Here is a 14,641-nt window from a genome sequence, read left to right as displayed (position 1 = left end):
CAGAGGAAAAAAATATGGAATCACTCAATTCTGAGGAAAAAATTATGGAATCACCCTGTAAATTTTCATCCCCAAAACTAACACCTGCATCATATCAGATCTGTTCGTTAGTCTGCATCTAAAAAGGAGTGAACACACCTTGGAGAGCTGTTGCACCAAGTGGACTGACATGAATCATGGCTCCAACACGAGAGATGTCAATTGAAACAAAGGAGAGGATTATCAAACTCTTAAAAGAGAGTAAATCATCACGCAATGTTGCAAAAGATGTTGGTTGTTTACAGTCAGCTGTGTCTAAACTCTGGACCAAATACAAACAACATGGGAAGGTTGTTAAAGGCAAACATACTGGTAGACCAAGGAAGACATCAAAGCGTCAAGACAGAAAACTTAAAGCAATATGTCTCAAAAATCGAAAAATGTACAACAAAACAAATGAGGAACGAATGGGAGGAAACTGGAGTCAACGTCTGTGACCGAACTGTAAGAAACCGCCTAAAGGAAATGGGATTTACATACAGAAAAGCTAAACGAAAGCCATCATTAACACCTAAACAGAAAAAAAACAAGGTTACAATGGGCTAAGGAAAAGCAATTGTGGACTGTGGATGACTGGATGAAAGTCATATTCAGTGATGAATCTTGAATCTGCATTGGGCAAGGTGATGATGCTGGAACTTTTGTATGGTGCCGTTCCATTGAGATTTATAAAGATGACTGCCTGAAGAGAACATGTAAATTTCCACAGTCATTGATGATATGGGGCTGCATGTCAGGTAAAGGCACTGGGGAGATGGCTGTCATTACATCATCAATAAATGCACAAGTTTATGTTGATATTTTGGACAATTGAAAGGATGTTTGGGGATGATGAAATCATTTTTCAAGATGATAATGCATCTTGCCATAGAGCAAAAACTGCAAAAACATTCCTTGCAAAAAGACACATAGGGTCAATGTCAATGAGCAGATCTGATTTGATGCAGGTGTTAATTTGGGGGATGAAAATTTACAGGGTGATTCCATAATTTCTTCCTCAGAATTGAGTGATTCCATATTTTTTTCCTCTGCTTGGTCTAAAAAAGTAACCATTACTGACTGCCACAATCTTTTTTTCTTGATTTCTTATAGTCTTTCTTAAAGCCAGAAAGTTGCCATTTGAAATGACTTTAGTTTTGTGTCATGTCTGTGATCTGCTTTTTTTCTTTTTTTGAACATCCTCTGAGGCCGGTGATTCCATCATTTTTGCCAGGGGTTGTAATAGAAAGTAAAAGTTAGTTAAGCTGGGAATACACTGTATGATATTTTCAATCGTTGTACTTGGCTCCAGCTCAGACTGTGCGACAAAACCGCAGGGTTTAAAAGTTCAGAGTGCACGATTCATGGTCTCACACTGTACGGCCCGATGCTCTGGTGCGATCTGACTGCTCACATTGTACGTTCAAAAACCACACGTCAGGAAGCAAAACGTAACAGAAGCTTTTTTTTTCCTTTTAAAAAAAATTTATTTCATGCCTATCAGTGCGCACAGTGAGTGAAATGGGGGGGGGGGGGGGGGGGGGGGGGGGACTGAGCGCAAATGCGCGCGTGTGCACACAGAGCAACATGATTCATGAGAGGACGGTAAAAAAGAAAACCTAAACATTCATAACAGGTGCTGCTACTTACACTGTTGTATAAATAAACTATATTTCATACGGAGTCTTACAGCTGTGCTCATCTGTCGTAAATCCTGTTGTTGTCTGCTGTGTGTGTGCGCGTGCACATATACGTTCAGTCTCCCCCCACCTGATTCCACTCACTGTGCACGCTGATAGGCATGAACTTTAATATGATATTAGGTTATTGCAAGGGAACACAATAAAAAAAACCACAAGACTTTACATGAGATCACTCTTTGCTCTCTCCAGTGTTTGCTCATGCACAGAACAGCGCAGAACCCTCACGAGTCACGACGGCCGACCAAAATATCAAACAGGTTTGATTTTTATCCAACCATATGATTCCCCATCGGGAGGTGGTCGTGAGATGTTAAATGTAGCTCGTTACTCCATGTAGACTGCACGACGCAGGATGCACGATTAAGCTGAAACTCAGCGCGATCCAAAAAATTCTCGCACGAGTGAAAAATCGTCTGAAAAAGGGCCAAAAATCGCACAGTGTAAGCCCAGCATAAGGCTGGTGTACAGTGTGAGACCATGAATCGTGCGCTCCAAACTTTTAAAACCTGCGGTTTTGTCGCACAGTTTGAGCTGGAGCCAAGTACAGCGATTGAAAATATCGTACAGTGTCTGCCCATCTTACATCCGGGGCTGGCGGCGGAGGCATCGGTGGAGGCGTTTCATCCAGGCCGAGGCATCGGTGGCAGCGATACATCTAGGCCCGAGGCGTCGGCTACATCCGAGGCTAACAGCGGCTACGTCCGGGGCTGGCGGCGGAGGCATCGGTGGAGGCGGTTCATCCAGGCCCGAGGCATCGGTGGCGGCAGTTCATCCAGGCCCGAGGCATCGGTGGCAGCGATACATCCAGGCCCGAGGCGTCGGCTGCATCCGAGGCTGGCAGCGGAGGCAACCGAGGCTGGCGGCGGTAACATCTGAGGCCGCCTACGGCTACATTCCTGGCTGATGGCGGCTGCATCCGTGGCTAGCAGCGGCTACGACCGAGGCTGGGGGCGCCTGTGAACGAGGTTGGCAACGGGGAGGGTTGGTGTGCGGTGACCGGACCTGTGGTGGTGGAGGTTACGGGTGAAAATTGTTTTTTGCAATTAACAGTGGCCATACTAAGCCACGATAGTTAACATGGCACCACCCAAGAAAACGGAGAAACTTGAGGAAAATATAGAGGAGATAAAGACCTCAATAAACCAGATATTAAACGACATGTCTAATTTAGACAAGCTGACGGTGGAGATTAAAGAACTCCAAAAACTGGTTAAAGAGAAGGACAAGAGCATCAAGAAACTTGAACAACGTGTAGATGAACTTGAACAATTCACTAGAAAAGATGATGTTATAATATCTGGACTAGAAACAAGGCATCGGACATATGCAAGGGTGGTGGATTCTGGTGGAACCAGTGGGGAGAATGCACCACCTGAAGAACGACAATCATTGGAACAGCAAGTTACAAACTTTTTATATCAAAATGGTGTTGACATCCATCAAGACACAATATCAGACTGCTATACTGTTCCAACTAAAGATAGAAAAAACAAACTGTCTAACATTGTTATACGATTTACAAGCAGAAAATATAAAAATGAAGTATTAAGACAGGCAAAGAATTTGAAAGGAACAAGTGTCTATATAAATGAGCATTTAACAAAAAAAAAAATGCAGATATTGCTAGGGAAGCAAGACTATTAAAAAAACAGAAGCACATTGTTGCTACATGGGTCTGGAATTGTAGAGTGTGGATTAGAGTAAAAGAAGGAACAAACGGTATACAAATCAAAAACATGGAGGACCTTACAAAATACAGACCTGAATAGACAATCAAATATGACGTCTGTTGGTAATTGGACCAACAAAAAAAAAATCTGATCAAACATGGAAATAGATGATAAAATATATGACATAGACACTAATATTGATGAAAGTATATTTGACTTAAAAACGATTGGTTGTGAGTATTATACAGTAGAACAGCTGAATAGTGAAAAAATTGCAGAAGATACCCTGTCACTCTTACATATAAACAGTCGAAGCTTGTATTGTAAAATGTCGCAAATAAAAGATTATTTAAATCAATTTAAAAATAGATTTAGTATTGTTGCAATCACTGAATCTTGGCTTAATGATGATCTCATGGCTGATGTTCAAATGGAGGGATATGAGCTGTATTTTGTGAACAGAAGAGATAAAAGGGGCAGTGGTGTTGCTCTGTACATAAAGGCAGATCTGATATGTACAATTGTAGAAGAAATGACAACTGTGGATGACATCATAGAAATTGTAACAGTGGAACTTGTACATGAAACATCTAAGAATATTTTAATCAGTTGTGTATACAGAGCACCAGACACTTGTGTTGTGAAATTTACAGATAGAATAATAGAGTTATTCCATCAAATTAAAAACAAAACGCTTTTTATATGTGGAGACTTTAACATTAACATAGAGAGCTCCAGTTGCCAAAGAATAAGTGATTTTGTGAATTCAATGTTTAGTTTGGGGTTATTCCACTTGATAACAAAACCAACCAGAATTACATCGCAAAGTGCAACGGTAATCGACAATATATTTACAAATAGAACAGATGAAATTATCAGGAATGGGATCTTGATGACAGATGTTAGTGATCATTTACCAGTTTTTTCAATATTTAAATATAAAAATAGGTACAAGAAAAAAACTATTATAAACTTTAAAAGCGATAAGTCAGTAAAAGCCTTAGAGGCATTAAAATATGATCTTAAAAATCAAAATTGGGAAGAAGTTTATGTCAGTGATGTTAATGTAGCATATAACTCATTTATGAAAATATTGATGAAATCATATAATAAAAACTGTAAATTAATAGAAATTAGTAAGAGTAAATAAACCATGGCTGACAAAGGGAATAAAAAATGCTTGTGCAAAGAAAAACAATTTATACAGGTGCTTTTTAAAAAATGCAAACAAAGGAAACAGAACACAGATACAAAAAATATAAAAATAAACTATTGACAATAATTAGGAAACAAAAAAAAGATTATTATAGTGAACAATTAAATAAGAGTAAAGATAATATGAGGGCAACATGGGGAATTATAAAAAGTGTGATTGAAAGTGATGGAGCGAAAGCAACTTTTCCAAATTACTTTGTCAAAGAAAATAAAGAGATATATGACATAAAAGAAGTGGCAAATGGGTTTAATGATTATTTTTCAAATGTAGGATCAAGTCTGGTGGGAAATAAACCAATAGTAGAAGATACATTACATACACGTAAATACGGTCAATAGTATTTTCCTGGACAATGTGGAAAAAGATGAAATAAGAAATATTGTAAAAAACTGTGTAAGCAAAAGATCAACTGACCATGAAGATTTAGACATGATGACTGTAAAAAGTATAATAGAAACTGTTATTGAACCATTTACTTATATTTGCAATCTGTCTCTGTCAACAGGGATTTTTCCAAATGAAATGAAAATTGCCAAGGTAGTCCCATTATATAAAAATGGAGACAAACATAAATTCTCTAATTACAGGCCAGTATCATTGCTTCCACAGTTTTCTAAAATTATGGAAAAAGTTTTTGTGACAAGGTTGGATAAATTCACTGAGAAACATCATATTTTAAATAATGCTCAGTATGGATTCAGAACAAAACATTCGACAGCTATGGCAATTATGGAATTAATAAAGAAAATATCAACAACAATAGAAAATAAGGATTATTTTGTAAGTATTTTTATTGACTTGAAAAAAGCTTTTGATGTTATTGACCACTCAAGATTGCTTCACAAGTTACAACAATATGGAATAAGAGGTATTGCACATCAGTGGGTAAAAAGCTACTTAGAAAACAGAAAACAGTTTGTTCAGATAAATAATATCAAATCAGAATTGTGTAATATTGCTTATGGAGTACCACAAGGATCAGTACTTGGACCCAAACTGTTTATTTTGTATATCAATGATTTTGTGAATGTATCTAATGTGCTTGGTAGCATTTTATTTGCTGATGATACAACGCTGTTTTACTCTGGATCAGATATACAGGAAGTAGCACAAGTGATAAAAACAGAATTGGAAAAGGTTAAGCATTGGTTTGATATAAACAGACTGTCACTAAATATTAATAAGACAAATTTCATATTGTTTAATGACAGAGCAAAAAAAAATGTGTCATTACAAATAGATGGAATGGATATACAAAGGGTAAAAGAAATGAAATTTTTAGGAGTCATAATTGATGAAGATCTTACATGGAAGTCACACATAAATTACATAAAAGGAAAAATAGCGAAAGCCATTGCTGTTTTGCATAAAGTAAAATATTCATTAAATAGTTATGGTTTATTAACATTGTACAATTCATTGATTTTCCCAAATTTAACTTATTGTGTAGAAATCTGGGGATCAACATATACAACTTATATACAACCTTTGTTTATTCTGCAGAAAAGGGCTTTAAGGGTGATTAGCAACAGTGGTTTTAGAGATCCATCTAATCCATTGTTCATTAAGTACAGGGTACTTAAATTTCGTGATTTGGTCGATTTGAAAATATTACAAACAATGTACCAAGCTAATAAAAATGCTTTACCAACAAACATTCAAAATATGTTTGAGAAAAGAGTAAGTAGTTATAAACTGAAAGGAATAGAAGTCTTTAGAAAACCAAGATACAGAACCAAAGTAAAAGAACAGAGTATTGCAGTAAATGGTGTAAAATTATGGAACAATCTCAACAAAGAAATTAAAGAATTAAGGTCGCTTAAATTATTTAAAAAACGTATTAAACTAGATGTATTAAGTAAGTATGAAACTATAAAATAAGTTAGTGGGCTGTAAGGAAGTAAAAAAAAAAAAAAAAAAGTAATTTGTTAATAATGTATAAATGTTTTAAGTTTAAAAATGTAACCTGTCAGAGATGTAATCTATTTAATAATGGTCATAATTATGAAATAAGTCAGTGGTATGTGACAAGTTAAAGAAATACAATCTGTTAAATAATGTTGAAAAATGACGCTGGATATTGAAAGATTGTATTGTAAAAAGGGGCAGAAAATATAAGACTTGTTCTTCTCTCTGCTCCTTTTCATTCTGGTAATGGAGATGCTTTATTTCTGCTTTTCTGTTTTGTTTTGTTTTTCTTTTAAATGAATGAAATAAATAAATAAATGAATGAATGAAATGAAATGAAGTCAGTGAAGTCTGTAAGTAGTAGTAGTAGATACGGCTGACATCCGGGCATAACAGCCCGGCCCTATTTACCATTTCCCTCTTTGCTCTGTCTTCTTGAAAAAATATCTGTGAGCTTTGCACACTTGGCAGCATCTTCCTGCAAAGCTTTTCTTTTTCTTAATCTAGCTTTTTCAGCTCCACCTGGCTTTTTTCTGACCATCTTTTCACTCACAGGCCACTCCTCCTGTATTTGCTAGTAACGCAAGTCCCATCTGGGTGCACAGGGTTTGGTTGGACTGAACTAACTGTAATGAATGCATCGTCTTAAGTTATTTTCTTGTGAATTTTCGTGATTGTAAAACATTTATAACACTTAATGTCTTCTCTTTATGATACAGCAGCCCAAGTGTCTTGTTGTGTAGCCTAACAGTTAGTGGTGGTCATATATGTATGCATATATATATTAACACCCCCTCACAACGGCCCCAGGTTGGACCAGCCCACCGGGAAAACTCCCGACTCTCCCGATTACCCAGCACGCAGTAGCTGGACTCCTTACCATCCATTATTTGTATAATATACAGACCAAAACATATATGATTTGGTTTTCTATGTCTTGTATGACCTCTATTTTGTTTATTTTATAACCAATTCTTGCCTGTCCAGCCTTACATCCTACCTGTATAGTTTAGTATGTGGTGTAAATAAACTCCTTGAATATAGATAGATAGATGGATGGATGGATAGATGGATGGATGGATGGATGGATGGATGGATGGATGGATGGATGGATGGATGGATGGATGGATGGATGGATGGATGGATGGATGAGTCCACTCGCAAGGGCCCTGGATGTCGCTTCTATGGGCCAACTGCATGTGTCTTTTCTGCTCATTTTGTTACAAAATCTAAGGTTGTATGTGTGGATGTGTGGTTAGTTGTACTAACAGATAATCTAAGAAATGGTGATCCAGTATTTCCACAGAGTGAAATTTCAGTATTATATAATTTGTATGTTAGCACACTTAGCCCTGTTAGCAGGTATCGTGGCTTAGTGATGTTTGTTGTGGAATTTTCGTCATGAAGTCAGCAGAAAATGAGACCAGCGAGCAAGGAACACCAGGAACAGATATACGATGCAGAGAGAGATTTAATTACACTTGAAGCAGAAACAGATGCATCTGGAGAGAATGGGATGCATGGCACCTCAAGTAATGGTTTTTACAGCGGACTCACACACCTTTTCATTTGTCTAACAGGTTTCTCCTCTCTCTGAGTGCCCACCCAACTCTTCTGACTCGGGTGGGCACTCAGAGAGAGAGAGAGAGAGAGAGAGAGAGAGAGAGAGAGAGAGAGAGAGAGAGAGAGAGGTGTCAAGGACCCTTGACTTATGAAAACAAATCCATAATACATACATGGCCTTTAGCTAGTCTGGGCCACAATCAGATGTTTTGTCGTGGACTTGGAGAAACACAACCTGTTCTATCAACACAGACCAGCAGATGAGTGATGACACAGTACACAGACATGTTGAGCAGCAGGTTTTCACAGGTCCACTGACGCTGAGGCCACATGCTGAACCAATATTAGCCGGTTATCCTTAACTAGTTTTGGAACTCTGAGATGGGGGAATGTTCAGGCTTCAGTCGTCGGACCTGAGCCACACTGGTTTCACCCTCACTCCGCCTCTTTATTCATTCATGAGTTAGCCAGGAGTTGATGCTAAGGTGGCGCCATTCAAAGATGCCACATTAGATGATGCCCTTATCACATCTAAACTCCACTTCACAAATTGTAAATAAGATGATCCTATTTTCTTATTCCAATCGTGTTTATATATTGCCTTGTTACTGCAACTTTTTTATCTATTTTAGATTATGGAGACCTGTTATATAGGAATGCTTCAGCTCAGTGCCTGAGAAAGATTGGCTCTGTATATCATGCTTCCTTGAGGTTCATTACGAACTGTAGGACCCTGACTCAACATTGTGAACTATATTCTGAAGTGAGATCAATCAATCAATCAATCAGTTTTATTTATATAGCGCCAAATCACAACAAACAGTTGCCCCAAGGCGCTTTATATTGTAAGGCAAGGCCATACAATAATTACGTAAAAACCCAACAGTCAAAACGACCCCCTGTGAGCAAGCACTTGGCGACAGTGGGAAGGAAAAACTCCCTTTTAACAGGAAGAAACCTCCAGCAGAACCAGGCTCAGGGAGGGGCAGTCTTCTGCTGGGACTGGTTGGGGCTGAGTGAGAGAACCAGGAAAAAGACGTGCTGTGGAGGGGAGCAGAGATCAATCACTAATGATTAAATGCAGAATGGTGCATACAGAGCAAAAAGAGAAAGAAAGAAAGAAACACTCATTGCATCATGGGAACCCCCCAGCAGTCTAAGTCTGTAGCAGCATAACTAAGGGATGGTTCAGGGTCACCTGATCCAGCCCTAACTATAAGCTTTAGCAAAAAGGAAAGTTTTAAGCCTAATCTTAAAAGTAGAGAGGGTGTCTGTCTCCCTGATCCGAATGGGAGCTGGTTCCACAGGAGAGGAGCCTGAAAGCTGAAGGCTCTGCCTCCCATTCTACTCTTACAAACCCTAGGAAACTACAAGTAAGCCTGCAGTCTGAGAGCGAAGCGCTCTATTGGGGTGATATGGTACTATGAGGTCCCTAAGATAAGATGGGACCTGATTATTCAAAACCTTATAAGTAAGAAGAAGAATTTTAAATTCTATTCTAGAATTAACAGGAAGCCAATGAAGACGAGGCCAATATGGGTGAGATATGCTCTCTCCTTCTAGTCCCCGTTAGTACTCTAGCTGCAGCATTTTGAATTAACTGAAGGCTTTTCAGGGAACTTTTAGGACAACCTGATAATAATGAATTACAATAGTCCAGCCTAGAGGAAATAAATGCATGAATTAGTTTTTCAGCATCACTCTGAGACAAGACCTTTCTAATTTTAGAGATATTGCGTGAATGCAAAAAAGCAGTCCTACATATTTGTTTAATATGCGCTTTGAATGACATATCCTGATCAAAAATGATTCCAAGATTTCTCACAGTATTACTAGAGGTCAGGGTAATGCCATCCAGAGTAAGGATCTGGTTAGACACCATGTTTCTAAGATTTGTGGGGCCAAGTACAATAACTTCAGTTTTATCTGAGTTTAAAAGCAGGAAATTAGAGATCATCCATGTCTTTATGTCTGTAAGACAATCCTGCAGTTTAGCTAATTGGTGTGTGTCCTCTGGCTTCATGGATAGATAAAGCTGGGTATCATCTGCATAACAATGAAATTTAAGCAATGCCGTCTAATAATACTGCCTAAGGGAAGCATGTATAAAGTGAATAAAATTGGTCCTAGCACAGAACCTTGTGTAACTCCATAATTAACCTTAGTCTGTGAAGAACATTCCCCATTTACATGAACAAATTGTAATCTATTAGATAAATATGATTCAAACCACCGCAGCGCAGTGCCTTTAATACCTATGGCATGCTCTAATCTCTGTAATAAAATTTTATGGTCAACAGTATCAAAAGCAGCACTGAGGTCTAACAGAACAAGCACAGAGATGAGTCCACTGTCTGAGGCCATAAGAAGATCATTTGTAACCATCACTAATGCTGTTTCTGTACTATGATGAATTCTAAAACCTGACTGAAACTCTTCAAATAGACCATTCCTCTGCAGATGATCAGTTAGCTGTTTTACAACTACCCTTTCAAGAATTTGTGAGAGAAAAGGAAGGTTGGAGATTGGCCTATAATTAGCTAAGACAGCTGGGTCAAGTGATGGCTTTTTAAGTAATGGTTTAATTACTGCCACCTTAAAAGCCTGTGGTACATAGCCAACTAATAAAGATAGATTGATCATATTTAAGATCGAAGCATTAAATAATGGTAGGACTTCCTTGAGCAGCCTGTTAGGAATTGGGTCTAATAGACATGTTGATGGTTTGGATGAAGTAACTAATGAAAATAACTCAGACAGAACAATCGGAGAGAAAGAGTCTAACCAAATACTGGCATCACTGAAAGCAGCCAAAGATAACAATACATCTTTGGGATGGTTATGAGTAATTTTTTCTCTAATAGTTAAAATTTTATTAGCAAAGAAAGTCATGACGTCATTACTAGTTAAAGTTAATGGAATACTCAGCTCAATAGAGCTCTGACTCTTTGTCAGCCTGGCTACAGTGCTGAAAAGAAACCTGGGGTTTAGGTAGCTACTCTGCACTGTGTTGGTATATGGCATTAGAGAACATAAAGAAGGAATCATATCCTTAAACCTAGTTACAGCGCTTTCTGAAAGACGTCTAGTGTAATGAAACTTATTCCCCACTGCTGGGTAGTCCATCAGAGTAAATGTAAATCTTATTAAGATAGAAGGGAGTTTTCAGGGAATACTGTTAAGTCTTCTATTTCCATACCATAAGTCAGAACGATATGATTAAAGTGGTGGGTGGACTCATTTTCATTTTGAGCAAAGCCAATTGAGTCTAATAATAGATTAAATGCAGTGTTGAGGCTGTCATTCTCAGCATCTGTGTGGATGTTAAAATCGCCCACTATAATTATCTTATCTGAGCTAAGCACTAAGTCAGACAAAAGGTCTGAAAATTCACAGAGAAACTCACAGTAACGACCAGGAGGACGATAGATAATAACAAATAAAACTGGTTTTTGGGACTTCCAATTTGGATGGACAAGACTAAGAGTCAAGCTTTCAAATGAATTAAAGCTCTGTCTGGGTTTTTGATTAATTAATAAGCTGGAATGGAAGATTGCTGCTAATCCTCCGCCTCGGCCCATGCTACGAGCGTTCTGGCAGTTAGTGTGACTCGGGGGTGTTGACTCATTTAAACTAACATATTCATCCTGCTGTAACCAGGTTTCTGTAAGGCAGAATAAATCAATATGTTGATCAATTATTATATCATTTACTAACAGGGACTTAGAAGAGAGAGACCTAATGTTTAATAGACCACATTTAACTGTTTTAGTCTGTGGTGCAGTTGAAGGTGCTATATTATTTTTTCTTTTTGAATTTTTATGCTTAAATAGATTTTTGCTGGTTATTGGTGGTCTGGGAGCAGGCACCGTCTCTACGGGGATGGGGTAATGAGGGGATGGCAGGGGGAGAGAAGCTGCAGAGAGGTGTGTAAGACTACAACTCTGCTTCCTGGTCCCAACCCTGGATAGTCACGGTTTGGAGGATTTAAGAAATTGGCCAGATTTCTAGAAATGAGAGCTGCTCCATCCAAAGTGGGATGGATGCCGTCTCTCCTAACAAGACCAGGTTTTCCCCAGAAGCAATTATCTATGAAGCCCACCTCATTTTTTGGACACCACTCAGACAGCCAGCAATTCAAGGAGAACATGCGGCCTAAACATGTCACTCCCGGTCCGATTGGGGAGGGGCCCAGAGAAAACTACAGAGTCCGACATTGTTTTTGCAAAGTTACACACCGATTCAATGTTAATTTTAGTGACCTCCGATTGGTGTAACCGGGTGTCATTACTGCCGACGTGAATTACAATCTTACCAAATTTACGCTTAGGCTTAGCCAGCAGTTTCAAATTTCCTTCAATGTCGCCTGCTCTGGCCCCCGGAAGACAATTGACTATGGTTGCTGGTGTCGCTAACTTCACATTTCTCAAACAGAGTCGTCAATAACCAGAGTTTGATCCTCGGCGGGTGTGTCGCCGAGTGGGGAAAAACTGTTAGAAATGTGAACGGGTTGGCGGTGTACACGGGGCTTCTGTTTAGGGCTACGCTTCCTCCTCACAGTCACCCAGTCGGCCTGCTTTCCCGGCTGCTCGGGATCTGCCAGAGGGAAACTAACGGCGGCTAAGCTACCTTGGTCTGCACCGACTACAGGGGCCTGGCTAGCTGTAGAATTTCCACGGTGCGGAGCCGAGTCTCCAATTCGCCCAGCCTGGCCTCCAAAGCTACGAATAAGCTACACTTATTACAAGTACCATTACTGCTAAAGGAGGCCGAGGAATAACTAAACATTTCACACCCAGAGCAGAAAAGTGTGGGAGAGACAGGAGAAGCCGCCATGCTAAACCAGCTAAGAGCTAGTAGCTGCGCTAAGCTAGCGGATTCCTAAAAACACACAAAGTGAATAATGTGTAAACAATTTAGAGGTGATTCAGCAGAAGGAGTGCTTTAGTTAAGGCACGTGAAGATTACACTGGGAAACAAATCGTTATCTAGGTAACTTGATCAATCTAACTGCGCAGATTAAACAGCTAACAGATACAGCAAAACACCGCTGTGCTCCGGAACAAGAAGTGATACAATACCGCAGTGAGAGCCAACCACCAGTAGAGGCAAGCAAGAGCCAAATTGGGTAAATTACACCAATCCTATGGTAAAGATAATGAGATGGCCTTCTTTGTCCACCAGGAGGTTGAGCCACTGGTATACTTTTATTTATAAGGCCATGCTTGGATTACTGCCCTCGTACATCTGTAACTTAATCACACAGAGAAGTGTTGATTTGCTACTCTCTGTTCCTTATGTCCGCACTGAAACTGGAAAAAGGTCCTTCACCTTCTCTGCCCCTTCTTCATGGAACACTTTGTAAAAGGACTGGAAACTTACAGAACTGATCACATTAAATGACTTTAAAGCCAGACTGAGAGCACTTGAGACAGCCTCCTTCACATGTACTTGTTTTAATTTATTTATTTATTAATTTATTTGTTATACTGTAACTGTATTTTTATTGCTGCATCTTGGCCAGGGCTCACTTGAAAAAGAGGTTTTTAATCTCAGTGGGACTTCCCTGGTAAAATAAAGGTTAAATGAAAAAAAAAAAAAATATATATATATATATATATTATTTCTACCTCATTTTCTTATTTTATTGTATTGTTACAAGTGTTATTATTGCTTATCCTTGCACACTCTGTTTGATGCACATTTTCTTCTACTCGCACCCATCTTGTGTGTTTATTAAGAGCTGACGTAACGTGAATTTCTCCACTGTGAGATCAATGAAGTCTTATCTATCTCTACAGTTTAAAAATAGCTTTGCAGAAAGCCAGTGAGTGATGTCATGGCGGGTTTGTCCAGTACATATGGTCTGTACCCATACTTCATTCTCCTTGTACATCTGGAGTTGCATCAGGAAGAGCAAAACTGTATCAACTTGTGGATCCATCCTGGATCTGCTGTGGTGACCACAAGCAAAATAGGAGGAGCCAAAAGGAATTAGTCTTTTTTTGTTGTTGTTGTTGGTTTTTCTTAACAAAATAAGTCTCTTCCTTCTGCTTTGCAGCAGAGTTGCCAGATTGTTGCTTAAAGTGGCTGCAAAGTGACACCTTAAGTAGCAGTATGAGGAATGACGGTGTGTGAGGGGAGGAATATGTGAAAGAAATCAAACATCGCAGATGTGGATTTATTGGGTCATTTACAACATCGTGCGAACAATCAGTGCTAAGGGCTGAGAATATCGGTTTAACGGCAGGATCTTTTTTTTTTTTTTTTTTTACTTTTTAACTGAGAGTACCAGTGGGATGAATAGACACGTCTGCTTGAAAATCATCTAAAGTGACTCCGGCAGGTTCAGCACCTCAAGAGGGAGGAGCCGATGAGTCCAATCAGCACCACAGAGAAAATCATAAATCACACAGAACTTCTCGACCAGCACAGCTGGTTTGTTTCTTCCATCTTTACCCAATTTTTTACCCACTGTTATAATGAATCTCACACAGTAGGTTTACTATAACTGCCACTAATTGCTTGGATTGGAATTAGTTAGTGAGAATCAATGCACGCCT

General features: G+C 38.9%; 1 protein-coding gene across 1 annotated transcript in view; it reads left to right on the top strand.

Annotated features, from left to right (window-relative positions):
* agrn (agrin) overlaps positions 1–14,641 on the top strand; it is a 945,905-nt gene that overhangs the window by 747,141 nt on the left and 184,123 nt on the right. The gene's annotated exons all lie outside the window — the stretch shown is intronic.

This window comes from Thalassophryne amazonica, chromosome 6, assembly GCF_902500255.1.
Source record: "Thalassophryne amazonica chromosome 6, fThaAma1.1, whole genome shotgun sequence".
Classification (NCBI taxonomy): Eukaryota; Metazoa; Chordata; class Actinopteri; order Batrachoidiformes; family Batrachoididae; genus Thalassophryne; species Thalassophryne amazonica.
This window is presented reverse-complemented; position numbering and strand designations above follow the sequence as displayed.